The sequence below is a fragment of the Sus scrofa genome, chromosome 1, assembly GCF_000003025.6.
Source record: "Sus scrofa isolate TJ Tabasco breed Duroc chromosome 1, Sscrofa11.1, whole genome shotgun sequence".
NCBI lineage: Eukaryota > Metazoa > Chordata > Mammalia > Artiodactyla > Suidae > Sus > Sus scrofa.
Genome location: NC_010443.5, coordinates 203653059 through 203666005, shown reverse-complemented (window position 1 = coordinate 203666005; position 12947 = coordinate 203653059).

Below are 12947 nucleotides of genomic sequence, written 5' to 3'. Positions count from 1 at the left end.
CACGGGAACTCCAGCCATATTATTTTATAACTTACTTTTTTCACTAAATATATCACCAACATTAAATATTCTGTAATTGTGTCCAGGTTGACTGTTTACCCAGACACCCACATGACTCCAATCTAAGCAACATGAATCTTTTTTTTGCTTCTTAGGGCTGTGCTAGGGGCTTATGGAAGTTCCTAGGCTAGGATTCAAGTTGGAGCTGCAGCTGCCAGCCTACACCACAGCCACAACACCACCATATCCGAGCAGCATCTGCAACCTACACTGAAGCTCATGGCAACACCAGATCCTTAACCTACTGATCGGGGCCAGGGATTGGAACCCTTATTTCATGAATACTAGTTGGGTTCATTACCGCCGAGCCAAAACTGGAACTCCAACATAACTCTTTATTTGAATATATCTCTGAAGACAAAATACCTACAAACACTCAAGGAGGAAGTACAGAAACAACTCAGTTCGAAATTCAAAGTCTACAAATGTCAAAGCCCATTTAAGGATCAAGCTAAAGCAATCCTAATCAAGGTCCCAGGACTTTGTTCCATGTTTCAATAAAAAGCTCTTTTTTAAACACAAATTTCCTCAAAAAACGTGAGTAAAAAAGAATGCCATCTAACAGAATGTGTGCTTAAATAAGGGAAGCAAACTCATTTATTATTTGCTTCTCAATATGTAGTCTACAGAACGCATTTTCATACTTTCATAAAGAAACATCATTGCTCTATGTGTCTTTAACCAGAAGATAAGGATACAGATGCCTAAAACCCTCAAGTTGCCATCAGGATTGAATAAAAGTAATTCATAGTCAAATGTCTTTGAGAAATACCAATAATAAAGCACCTATGTGAAGAAAAAAGAGAACCATCATAGTTATCTCTAAGTTGAAATAAAATGAGAAAGCAAAACTTTCTTATATAACTATTTCATATCTATTTTTATTTTATTTTATTATTTTATTTATTTTATAGCTGCACCTGAAGGATATGGAACTTCCCTGGCTAGGTACTGAATCCTAGCCAATTCAGTCTGATTAGGTAGGAAATTGGGCAGATATGAATCTTGGAAAAAAGCAGAAGTCCCTTGGCTTCCTCATCCTGTGACTCCTTCTCTTGAGTCTGCAGGTACTATCTTCACCCATCAGAATGAAAGGTTTCCCTTCAGGTCCTCGCCCTCTTCCCCTAGTAACTTATTCCCATCCCTCATCCCCATATTTGATTTATCTTTGATTCCCCAGCCTACTCAGAAAATGGCTGATGGCCATAGGGGTTTAATCTAGTATTGACTCTTGTCAGGGACAACCTTCATGCTTAGTCAAAGACGTGTGTTAGAACAGGACTGTTGGGAGTTCCCATGGTGGCGTATTGGAAATGAATCCAAGTTAGGAAACATGAGGTTGCGGGTTCGATCTCTGGCCTGGCTCAGTGGGTTAAGGATCTGGCATTGCCATGAGCTGTGGTGTAGTTCGCAGATGTGGCTCAGATCTTGCGTTGCTGTGGCTCTGGCATACACTGGAGGCTACAGCTCCAATTAGACCCCTACCCTGGAACCTCCAAATGCTGTGGATGCAGCCCTAAAAAAAAAAAAAAAAAAAAAAGACAAAAAAAAAAAAAAGACAAAAAGACCAAAAACAAAAAACAAAAAACAAAAAAAGCACCCAAACAGACCCTGAACTGTTACGCAGACCTCTCAAAATGTGGCTGAAGAATGTTGGAGGTGAAGTGAGGAAATTTTGTGCTCTTGAGCATGCAAGTAATTTAGCAAAGTGCATATTGCCAGGGAGCCAAGAACCCATTTTCCAAGATGAACAAAGAACAATGCACTCACTATTCAGGGAGGCCCTGCCATGCAACAGACCCAAGAGAGGGAACATTTATGACCCATGCTCTTGAAGAGACCTAAATATAGTTAACATCTGAGGATTCTTACTGTAGTAAAGGGACAAGGTAACAACATTCCGTCTCTCATTCTCTCTTGCTCTCTGTGAATGTACCCGCACACATAAGGTACAAATTCTCTCTAATCACCAGTCCGTCTGCTTACAGACATACATAGCTCCTTAATGATATTCTTCATTTCTTCACCAAATCAAGCACTGCTGCTCAAGCTCCCACTTTCTTTTGGCCTTTCTGGCTTTGGTATCCTCTACCTACTCTCCAGCCACACTTCCTGTCTCCACAGGGGCAAAGTAGCAGGAGGGGAGCATGACAGTGCTCCAGTCTGCTGCCTCTGAGGTTCGCTTCCACAAGCCTCAGTTTTTTCATGTTGCTTCAAAATCTTCTCCACCATCCTTACTCTGCAGCCCTTCTTCCATGCATTACTTCTGGATCAACCATCCTAGAATATTGGCCCCTGACGTCTTCCTGCTTTCTTTCCCAGTCGAGCACGCATAAAAGGAACCCCTGATTGTTTTGACAAGACATTCTCTCCGTTGAGGATAAACTCCTGACAGAGTCCTGGAAACTCATGGAAAAAGCCAGCCAAATCGCTGCCAGCCAATTCCAGGAAGAACAAAGCAAGAGCCTGCTCATTCCTCTGCCTCCTCACTGTCCTGCTCACAGCTTACAATGTCCCCATTCTCCTGATGACTCCATTTCAACAGACTTGTAAACAGCTTCCTCCTTAGACTGGCATCTATGTGTTTATTATATTCCCTGCCAAACCATAAGGGTGACCTGAAGAAGGTGGTTTTTTTGGCCTGTGTAAATTCTGAGAATCTCCGGGCTGGCCAGCATAAAATAAACCCCAGAGCAGAGTTCCCCCTGTGGTGCAGTGGGTTAAGAATCTGGCATTGCTACAAGCTGTGGCATAGTTTGAAGCCATGGCTCTGATTTGATCCCTGGCCTGGGAACTTCCATATGTCTCAGGTACAGCCAAAAAAAGAAAAAAGAAAAAGAAAAAACAAAGCCCAGAGCCTTAATAAGGACAATGAAAAGTAGAGATGGAGAATGGTAGAAGACAAATTATTTTAAAAAGAACAAGAGTTTTCTTTTGTTCAGAGGGTTAAGGACTTGGGTTGTCACTGCAGTGGCTTGGGTTTCTGCTCTGGTGCGGGTTTGATTCCTGGCCCAGGAACTTCTACATGCCTTGGTCACGGCAAAAAAAAAAAAAGGAAAATAATTTCTAACACTGCTAAGAGAAAGTTCCTCAGAGAGCACCTACTGTTCAGACTAGGCTAACGTTACTATTTTTCTTTCTGGCAACACCCTCTGCATGTGGAAGTTGCCAGGGGCGGGGGGGCGGGGGCAGAGATTGAACACATGTCACAGCAATGACCCAAGCCAACAGCAGTGACAACACCAGATGCTTAACCAGCTGAGCCACCAGAGAACTCCATAGGCTAATAGGCTAATGCTATTTAGATACATCTACTATGTTCTAATTTATCCCATTTCTACCTTCTGGAAACACTGAGAGGTAGAAAACATAACTTTTTCAACATTTTACTGTGAAGATTTTCAAATATACAGGGAAGTTGAAAGAATCGTTCACCGAAAACCCACCACCTAAATCTGCTCCCCTACCTCACCCTATGCAATTTGCTAGACCAGAGATTAAACCAGTGCTGCAGCAGCAACCCAAGCCGCTGCAGCGATACAATACCAGGTACTTAACCCACTGTGCCACAAGAGAATTCCCCTACCACCTAAATTCTGTCACTACTAGTTTGCTGTATTTGCTTTAGATTTTATTCCCATTTTATTGCTGGGGGAAACTGTGTTAAATGGTATAGGTAGTTTTGTTTCTTTTTAAAATTTTTTTCTTTTTAGGGCTGCACCTGCAGCACTAGGAGTTCCCAGGGTAGGAGTCAATCAGAGCTGCAGCTGCTGGCCTATACCACAGTCACCACAAGATGGAATCCAAGCAGCATCTGTGACCTATGCCCATAGGTTGTGGAAAATGCCAGGTCCTTAATTCACTGGGGGAGGCAGAGATTGAACCTGCATACCCACAGAAACTACATCCGGTTCTTAACCCGCTGAACCACAACAGGACTCCAGATTGTGTAGGTAGTTTTTCTTTTTTTTCACTTCTCTTTAGGGCCGCACCTGCGGCATATGGAGGTTCCCAGCCTAGGAGTTGAATCGGAACTACAGCTGCCAGCCTATGCCACAGCCATAGCAACATCAGCTCCAAACTCAAATCCCACTGAGCGAGGCCAGGGATTGAACCCATGCCCTCATGGATACTAGTCGGATTCATTTCCACTGTGCCACAATAGGAACTCCCTCTAACAATTCTTTTCTACTCTATTTCTTTTTTCTTTTGGGGGGGCCGCACCTGCAACACATGGAAGTTCCCGGACTAGGGGTGACAGCTTTCTTTTCGAAAGCTCAGCTTTTATAAATGTGAGGAGAACAGACCAGACATCCAAGCAGACCCACCCTCTCCTTTATCTCACCAGCCTATGTGGACTACCACCTTGCTACTCACAGTCGGATTCATGGACCAGCAGCATGACATCATAAATGTCCAACTTCAGGGAGTTCCCACTGTGGCGCAACAGGATCAGCTCTGTCTCTGCAATGGCCGGTAGTGGGTTCAATCCCCAGCCTGGCTCAGTAGGTTAAAGATCCGGTGTTGCCACAGCTGTGTCATAGTTCACAAATCCAGCTTGGATTTGATCCCTGGCTCAAGAACTCCATAATATGCCAAGGAGCAGCCAAAAAAGTAAAAGGGAAAAAAAAAATGTCCAGTCTCAGGCCCATCCAGAACCACTGAATCGAAAATTTGCATATTATGTCCAGATCCCAGTGCCCAGTAGGGTAAGAACCATCCCAGCATATACTGTAGGTGAATAACAAGCCATCTTCCTAATCCAGACACTGTCCCTGGAGTTTAAACCAAGGCTCTCTCTATTTTCCAGGATGGGGCTCTCATTTCAGAAAAATTCCGTGTACCATTAAAAAAATATTTTTAATTAATCCAAAAAAAAAGTCTGCATTTTACCAGCTCCCTAGGTGATTCCTATGCACATGCCAGATCCCTACACTCTCACTTCCGCTATCATTAAAGTGAGGCCAATATGATCTGTAGGATAAAACCCAGGTGGAAACAAAAGAGCAATTAATGACATGACTCTTAAGAACTACTTTTTCCTGTTTTCATTTTGTTTGCCTCTTCACTCCCCTTCTTTACTACCTATCCCATTTGTTGAACTTCTCTGTACCAGAGACATTATTTCTAATGTCAAAAGATATTTTTATTCTTTTCTTTTCTTTTTTCTTTTTAGGGCTGCACATAACCATGGCATATAGAAGTTCCCAGGCTAGGGGTTGAATCAGAGCTACAGCTGCCAGACTACACCACAGCCATGGCAACTTGGGATCTGAGCCTCGTCTGCAAACTACACCACAGCTCATGGCAATGCTGGATCCTTAACCCACTGAGTAAGGCCAGGGTTCAAACCCATATCCTCAGGGGTACTAGTTGGATTCATTTCTGCTGAGTCACAATGGGAACTTCCCAAAGACATTTTTATTCTTTTTTTTTTTTTTTTCATTTTTGGCCACCTCATGGCATATGGAGTTCCCAGGGCAGGGATCAGATCTGAGCCCTAAGCTGCAGCTGTAGCAACACCTTAATCCACTGTGCCAGGCCGGGGATCACACCTGCATCCCAGCACTCCCAAGTTGCCACCTATCCTGTTGTACCACAGCGGGAACTCCTGATATTTTTATTCTTAATGTGCAGATGAGGCTCAGTGGGTTCGAAATCCACTCAAAGTTAAACAGCCGTGAACTTGAAGCACAGTCATAGCTCTTTCTAAGGCCCACTGCCCTCTTCCCAATGAATGACACAGTCTCTTCAAACCCTGGCAAAAGTCTCGACCTAGACCTTGCCCACCTAGGCCATCTGTCTTATGTTTTCCTGTCACCCAAGGCTTTTAGACTTGTCTCACCCTCTAAACCTTTTCACTGCTAGTTGATTGGATCTTGTTCTCTCAGCTCCCAAGCATCAATCAGGTACTCTAGTCATCTGAGGATAATGAGTGATACCTGTGCATTGTAACTATGGTCTTCCATAGGCGGAGGTGAGAAGATGGCAGGCAAGTGAAGAAATATTTGGGCAGGTGGGAGGTACCCTGCCAGGGCATGCCCTGTTTCAATCCAAATGTTGCAGAAACTTGGCTTCTGTCCACCAGTGGTGAATAGAAACATGGAGACAGGGTTTGGGACAAAGGAAAGAAAAAAATCCAACACTTTATTACTCTGCCAGGCAAAGGAAGCCACAGGATATTAATGCCCTAAAGACTGTGCCCTCCCTCAGGGGAGATTAGGAGGTGGTTTTATAGTTCTAAGAGTGGGAAATTTGGCCACAGATAAGGATCAGGGTAGGCACAAGCTTGTATTTCTTCTTCAAAGCTGGTCTTGGCATTCCCGTTGTGGTTCAGCAGTAATGAACCCAACCAGTAACCATTAGATCAAGGGGAGAACATGCAAAGACAGAAGCGAAAGCATTTGGGGGGAATGTCATATGTAGAGTTCTGTGTGGCTAATCTAGAAGGTGTGTTAGAGGCTGGGGGAGCAGGGGGTGGGGGGAGATTAAGGAGGTAGGTTGGAAACGAGAATCACTGAAGTATGGGACTTGGTCAGAAGTAGGCAACTATTTTGCTGCTTTGGCAGAGAAGACAGATCAAAGCAGACAGTGACTGGCATGAGAGAGGTGACAGATTCATACTGAGAATTAACCTCCGAGGACATGAAGATAAGTGGCTTTCAAACATTTTCGGTCATGAAATTCACTGTGCAAATGAGATCTTACTCAGCTGCGTAAACACAATGGATTCACGTTAAATTGCTCTGAGTGAGGAAAGCACTCAGTTGCTCCTCCCCTCTCATTTCCTTACTTTCTGAGTGGATGCTGAAGATGCTTCTTTCTTGGAAATTTGTGATTAGTAGGGATCAGCAAACCATAACCAAATCCTGCCTGCCTCTTGTTTTTGAAAATAAAATCCTGTTAGAACACAGCCATGCCAGAGTTCCTATCATGGTGCAGCAAAAACAAATCCAACTAGAAACCATGAGGTTTCAGTTCCATCCCTGGCCTCATTAAGTGGGTTAAGGATCCAGCGTTGTCGTGAGCTATGGTTGCAGATGTGGCTCGGATCCTGAGTTGTGGTTGTGGCTGTGGCTGCGGCTGTAGCTCCAATTCAGACCCTGGCCTGGGAAGCTCCATATGCTGCAGGTGTAGCCCTAAAAAGACCAAAAAAAAAAAAGGAACACAGCCATGCCCATTCGATTACATGTTATCTGCAGCTTCTTTCATGCTGCAATGACAGAGTTGAGTAATTGATGCAGAAACTATCCTGCCCTTTAGAGAAGAGGCCAAGCCCTCATCTAGAACATTGCTACTAAAAGGATGGTCCTTAGACCAGCTGCATAGGTCTGCCCACATTATCACATATGCAAAAGAGAGCTCAGAGTGGAGAAAGTTGATTCTGGAGTCATTACATTGGAGGAGATAACTGGAATTCATGTGATATGGCTAGGGGTCCAGAAGAGAGTCCATCCAGAAAGAAAAGAAAGGAGGGTTAGAGAAAACCTTGAGCAGGCTGAAAGAGTCAGGAGAAGTCACTTGGAAAATAACAGCCCTGGAGATCCTGTGGCACAGCAGGATCAACTGTTGTCTCTGGAGTGCTGGGACACAGGTTCAATTCCCCAGTGGGTTAAAGTTTCCAGCATTGCCCTATCTGTGGCTTATGGCACAACTGTGGCTTGGATCTGACCCCTGGCCTGGGAACTGACCCCTGGCCTGGGAACTCCATATGCCTCAGGGCAGCCAAAAAAGAAAAAAAATTTTTTTTAAAGTACCAGCCCTCGTTGGTATCAGTAAATCATGATACATTGAAAGATTTTCTAAAGTTTTTAATGAAAAACCTGAAATATCCTACTCTCTTCAATTGTCTTGAAATTTCACAATTTAGGAATCCAGGACAAAAGATACAGGATGGGAATTACAGTCTTGGCTCAGCAGTTAACGAACATAGCTAGAATCCATGAGGACGAAGGTTCGATCCCTGGCCTCACTCAGTGGGTTAAGGGTCCAGTGTTGCTGTGATGTAGGCCAGAAGCTGTAGCTCTGATTGGACCCCTAGCCTGAGAACCTCCATATGCTGCAGTTGCGGCCCTAAAAAGACAAAAGACAAAAAAAAAGATACAGGATGTGTGTATATCGTCTTGTTTCCCATTGCATATAGGGTCCCTATATACATCTTTCTTTACCTTCTTCAAAGCATTTTTTGAAGCCTTTGAAATTTATTCTTAAAATGCAAACTCCTGTCTAAGAAGAAATGTACATAATGATGTGTATATCAAGTGGTACCATTCCAGAATCCCTGAGCCACATCTGAAAAAAAAAACCACTTCATTTATTAAAATGTTACTTTAACTTACCTTATAAATAAATGATTTAGCAAATATTGTCTGGTATTTCCTTTATTCATAAGAAATAGACTATTCAGGGCATTCTCCACTATATACATGCCAGATAGGGATGCACTTCAGCATATGGATGTTTCCAGGCTAGGGGAACATAGCTACAGCCTGCTGGCCTACACCACAGCCACAGCAACACAAGAGCCACATTTGCAACCCACACCACAGCTCACGGCAATGCCAGATCCTTAATCCACTATTGAGGCCAGGGATCAAACCCACATCCACCTGTATGCTAGTCAAACTCGTTTCCACTGTGCCACAATGGGAACTCCCTACATGCCAGATACTTTAATAGAACCCACAAAGGCATAAAGAAATGAAATAGATATAGTGGCAGTCACAATCTCAAGGAGCCTAAAACCTCTTGGAGGAAAAAGGATTGTAAACAACCAAATGCTCTACATTGCAGATACAATGTGACCTAACAGAGAATCATGCCCTGAGGATATAGCTGAAGGGGCAGCTCAGTGAACCTGGGTGTGGGACTGGAGCTGGTTGCAAGGAAGCTCTCATAAAGGAGGTGGCACTGAAACAGGACCTTCAAGAATGAGGAAGCTCTCATAAAGCAGGTGGCACTGAAGCAAGGGTCCTCAAGAACAAGTGATGCGGAAGGGAACAATGATGGTGAAGTGCATGATATACTTGGGAAAGCTTAGTCTAGTGAGGCTGGGACAAACGGTACCTTGGAAGATGGTGGGAGATAAGGTTAGAAAGATAGATCTGGGAGATTCTTGAAAAGCTTGCTAAGGGGCTGAGCTACAGCAAAACTTCCCTGTTTAATAGCTATCCAGTATTACCTTAAGCAAACTACTGGACTTCAGTTTCTTTAATTATAAAAAGGTGATGACAATAATAATAATAGAACCCACCTCTTGTGAGTAACCCCAAAAAGGCTTATAATAATAATAATACCTAGCATGTAGTAAGGGTTCAATAATTATTAATCATCACTATTGCCACAGGCTGAAAAAGATAGACAAGTGCTGTTTTCTTTGTCTGAGATACAAGAGTGGTTTTAACTTTAAATGTATCTGCTAATATTTATCATGTATTCAAATATCTCAAATATCAATATACTAAAAATAATCGTTATACTATTCTGTCTGTAATACTATCAATAATTTCAGGGAATCAGGTTTCTAGGTGAAAGTTCACAGAGGAGCGTTACGTTCTTGCAACACAAACTAGACCAAAGTTCAGAGCTAAATAGAGTGGCTAAGATTTCCATTCATGTTATCATACTACCAGTAAACATTTTTACACCACAGAGTGGATGTAAAGTTTAACAGGAAATGACTCAAATTTAAAACAAAGTTCATCCCATCCACAATGAAAAGTTGTGCAAGATAAAAATGTTGAGTGTTGGGAGTTCCCGTTGTGGCTTAGTGGTAACGAACCCAGCTAGTATCCAAAAGGGCTCGGGTTTGATCCCTGGCTTTGCTCAGTGGGTTAAGTATCTGGCATTGCTGTGGCTGTGGTATAGGCCAGCAGCTGAAGCTGAAGCTCCAATTCAACCCCTATCCTGGGAACTTCTGTATGCCACTGTTTAGTTTAGTGTTAAGTGTCAATGCAGGATGTGGTGATCTACAGCTCATTATACTGGTGTGCAATCAGCCTTTGCAGGGGTCAGATCATCAGCTCACTTTAGAAAAGCTTTTTCACTTGCTCTAGACACTTTCACCCTCCATGTTATTTCCTGAAGCACATTTACCTTAAACCAACAAGGAAAGAAAAACTTCTGAGTTTATATATATATATATATATATATATTTTTTTTTTTTTTTTTTTTTTTTGTCTTTTTGCCATTTCTTTGGCCGATCCTGCGGCATGTGGAGGTCCCCAGGCTAGGGGTTGAATCGGAGCTGTAGCCACCAGCCTACACCAGAGCCACAGCAATGTGGGATCTGAGCCGAGTCTGCAACCTACACCACAGCTCATGGCAACGCCAGATCCTTTAACCCACTGAGCAAGGCCAGGGACCGAACCCGCAACCTCATGGTTCTTAGTCAGATTCGTTAACCACTGCGCTACAACGGGAACTCCCTATATATATATATTTTTTTTTTCTTTTGGCCGCACCCTTCACAGGCACAAGTTTGGGGTCAGGGATTGAACCCATGCCATATCAATGACAAACCTGCTGAATCGTTAGCCCAGTGGGCCAACAGGAAACTCCTCAAGTGCTCTGAGTTTATTATTCCCTTTTTCTAGACTCTATCATCAGGGACATGGGAGCGTGGAAGAGGTTCCCAGCATCAACTAAAAAAATATAACCTGGAGTTCCCACTGTGGTGCAGCAGAAATCAATCCAACTAGGAACCATGAGTTTGTGAGTTCGATCCCTGGCCTCACTCAGTGGGTTAAGGATCTGGCATTGTCGTGAGCTGTGGTGTAGGTCGCAGACGCAGCTTGGATCCTTTGTTGCTGTGACTGTGGCCTAGGTTAGGCTCCTAGCCTGGGAACCTCCATATTCCGTGGGTGCAGCCTTAAATAAATAAATAAACAAAAAATAAATTAAAAAATACAACCTGAAAGTTGATAGTTAAGTTTTATTTGGGGTGAAATTAGGACCTAAGCCAGGGAGACAGCATCTCAGGTAGCCCTGATAAACCAATCCAAGGAGGTGAGGGGGGGAAACTAGGATATATATGTTTTTGCAACAAAGGGAAGTTATCAGGAAAAAAGATTTACAGATAACCAGATTTACAGAAGAAGATTTACAGAAAACTCTTTCTGTGGGAAGACTTAAAGGTCTGGGCTTACAGGAATCACTCCTTTGGTATGCACCTCACACAGGAGCAACCCAGGCTGCTGCGTAACAATATGGGATCCTTAACCTACTGTACCACAAGTGAATTCCAGTTTATATTTTTTTATATTGTGTATCAATTAATACTGTGGCTATGGTTATTCTAATACTTTTGTCCTTTAACCTTTATGCAAGAGTTAAATGAGAGATGGGATTAAGATGGCAGAATGGAAGGACTGGAGCTCAACTTCTCTCCTAAAAACAAAAAAATTCACAACTAAAGGCTGAGCAATCTTCAAGCAAATGGACCAGAAACCTTCAAAAAGATATCCTACTCCAGAAGACAAAGAGGAGGCCACATCAAGAGGTAGGAGGGGCGATTACATGATATAAGTAACCCCATACCTCCTGGGTGTGAAGCCCCACAGACTGGAAAGTAACTATATCACAGAGACAACTACAGGAGTGAGAGTTCTGAGCCCCGGGTCAAATCCCCATGCCTGGGGATCTGGCGTTGGGAGAAAGAGCCCCCAGAGCATCTGGCATTGAAGGCCAGTGGGGCTTGTGCGCAGAAGCTCCACGGGACCCAGGGAAACAGAGACCCCTTTCTTAAAAGGCACACACAGGAGTTCCCGTCGTGGCGCAGTGGTTAACGAATCCGACTAGGAACCATGAGGTTGCAGGTTCGATCCCTGGCCTTGCTCAGTGGGTTAATGATCCGGCGTTGCCGTGAGCTGTGGTGTAGAAGCGGCTCGGATCCCGCGTTGCTGTGGCTCTGGTGTAGGCTGATGGCTATGGCTCCGATTCGACCCCTAGCCTGGGAATCTCCACATGCCGCGGAAGCGGCCCAAGAAATAGCCAAAAAAAAAAAAAAAAAAGTACTTTCATGTGCTCTGGGTCCCAGGGCAAAGCAATGTCTCCATAGGAATCTGGGTCAAACCTGACTGCAGTTCTTGGAGGACATCCTGGGAAAACAGGGGTGAATGTGGCTTGTTGTGAGGGACAGACATTGAAAGCAAAGCTCTTGGAAATATTCAGCAGCGTACCTTTCTCTGGAGGTGGCCATTTTGGGAAAATCTGGCCCCTCCCATCAGTGCTGAGAAGCCCCAGGGCAAACAACAATCTAGGTAGGATCAGTCCCAGTCTTCAGTAAACTTGCTGCCTAAAGGCCCCCAGGCACACAGCTGCTTCTAATCTCAGCCAGAGACAAAGCCCCACCCACCAGAGGGATAGGAATCAGCTCCACCTGCTAGTCCCTCCCATTAGGAATCCTACAGCAAGCCCCCGTAGTAACTTCAGCCACCAGGGGCGCAGCCGCCAGAAGTAAGAGAGGATACAACTCTATTATCTGTAAAAAGGTCACCACACCAAAAAGCTATAAAAATGAAAAGACAGAGAACTATAAGGGATAAGGGAGAAAGAAAAAAATCCAGAAAAACAGCTAAGTGATCAGGAGATTCTCAGCCTCTAGGAAAAAGACTTAAGACTGTTGATGCTGAAGATGGTGCCAGACCACCCTGGTCCAAAACATCATCTTATCTTGCCTGGCCTTCTAGTCTATTAACCAGTCTCGTATGGAACCCCCCTCCACACCCTCCCTTTCCTATTCTCAACACAGCATCCGTGTGATCCTCTGCTCACACGCTTCTAAGATGGTTCAACTCACTCATAATAAAATATAAAGACTGAAAGACTGGAATTTTTGTCATGGTTCAGCAGGTTAAGGACCCAGTGTTGTCCCTGTGAGGGTTTAG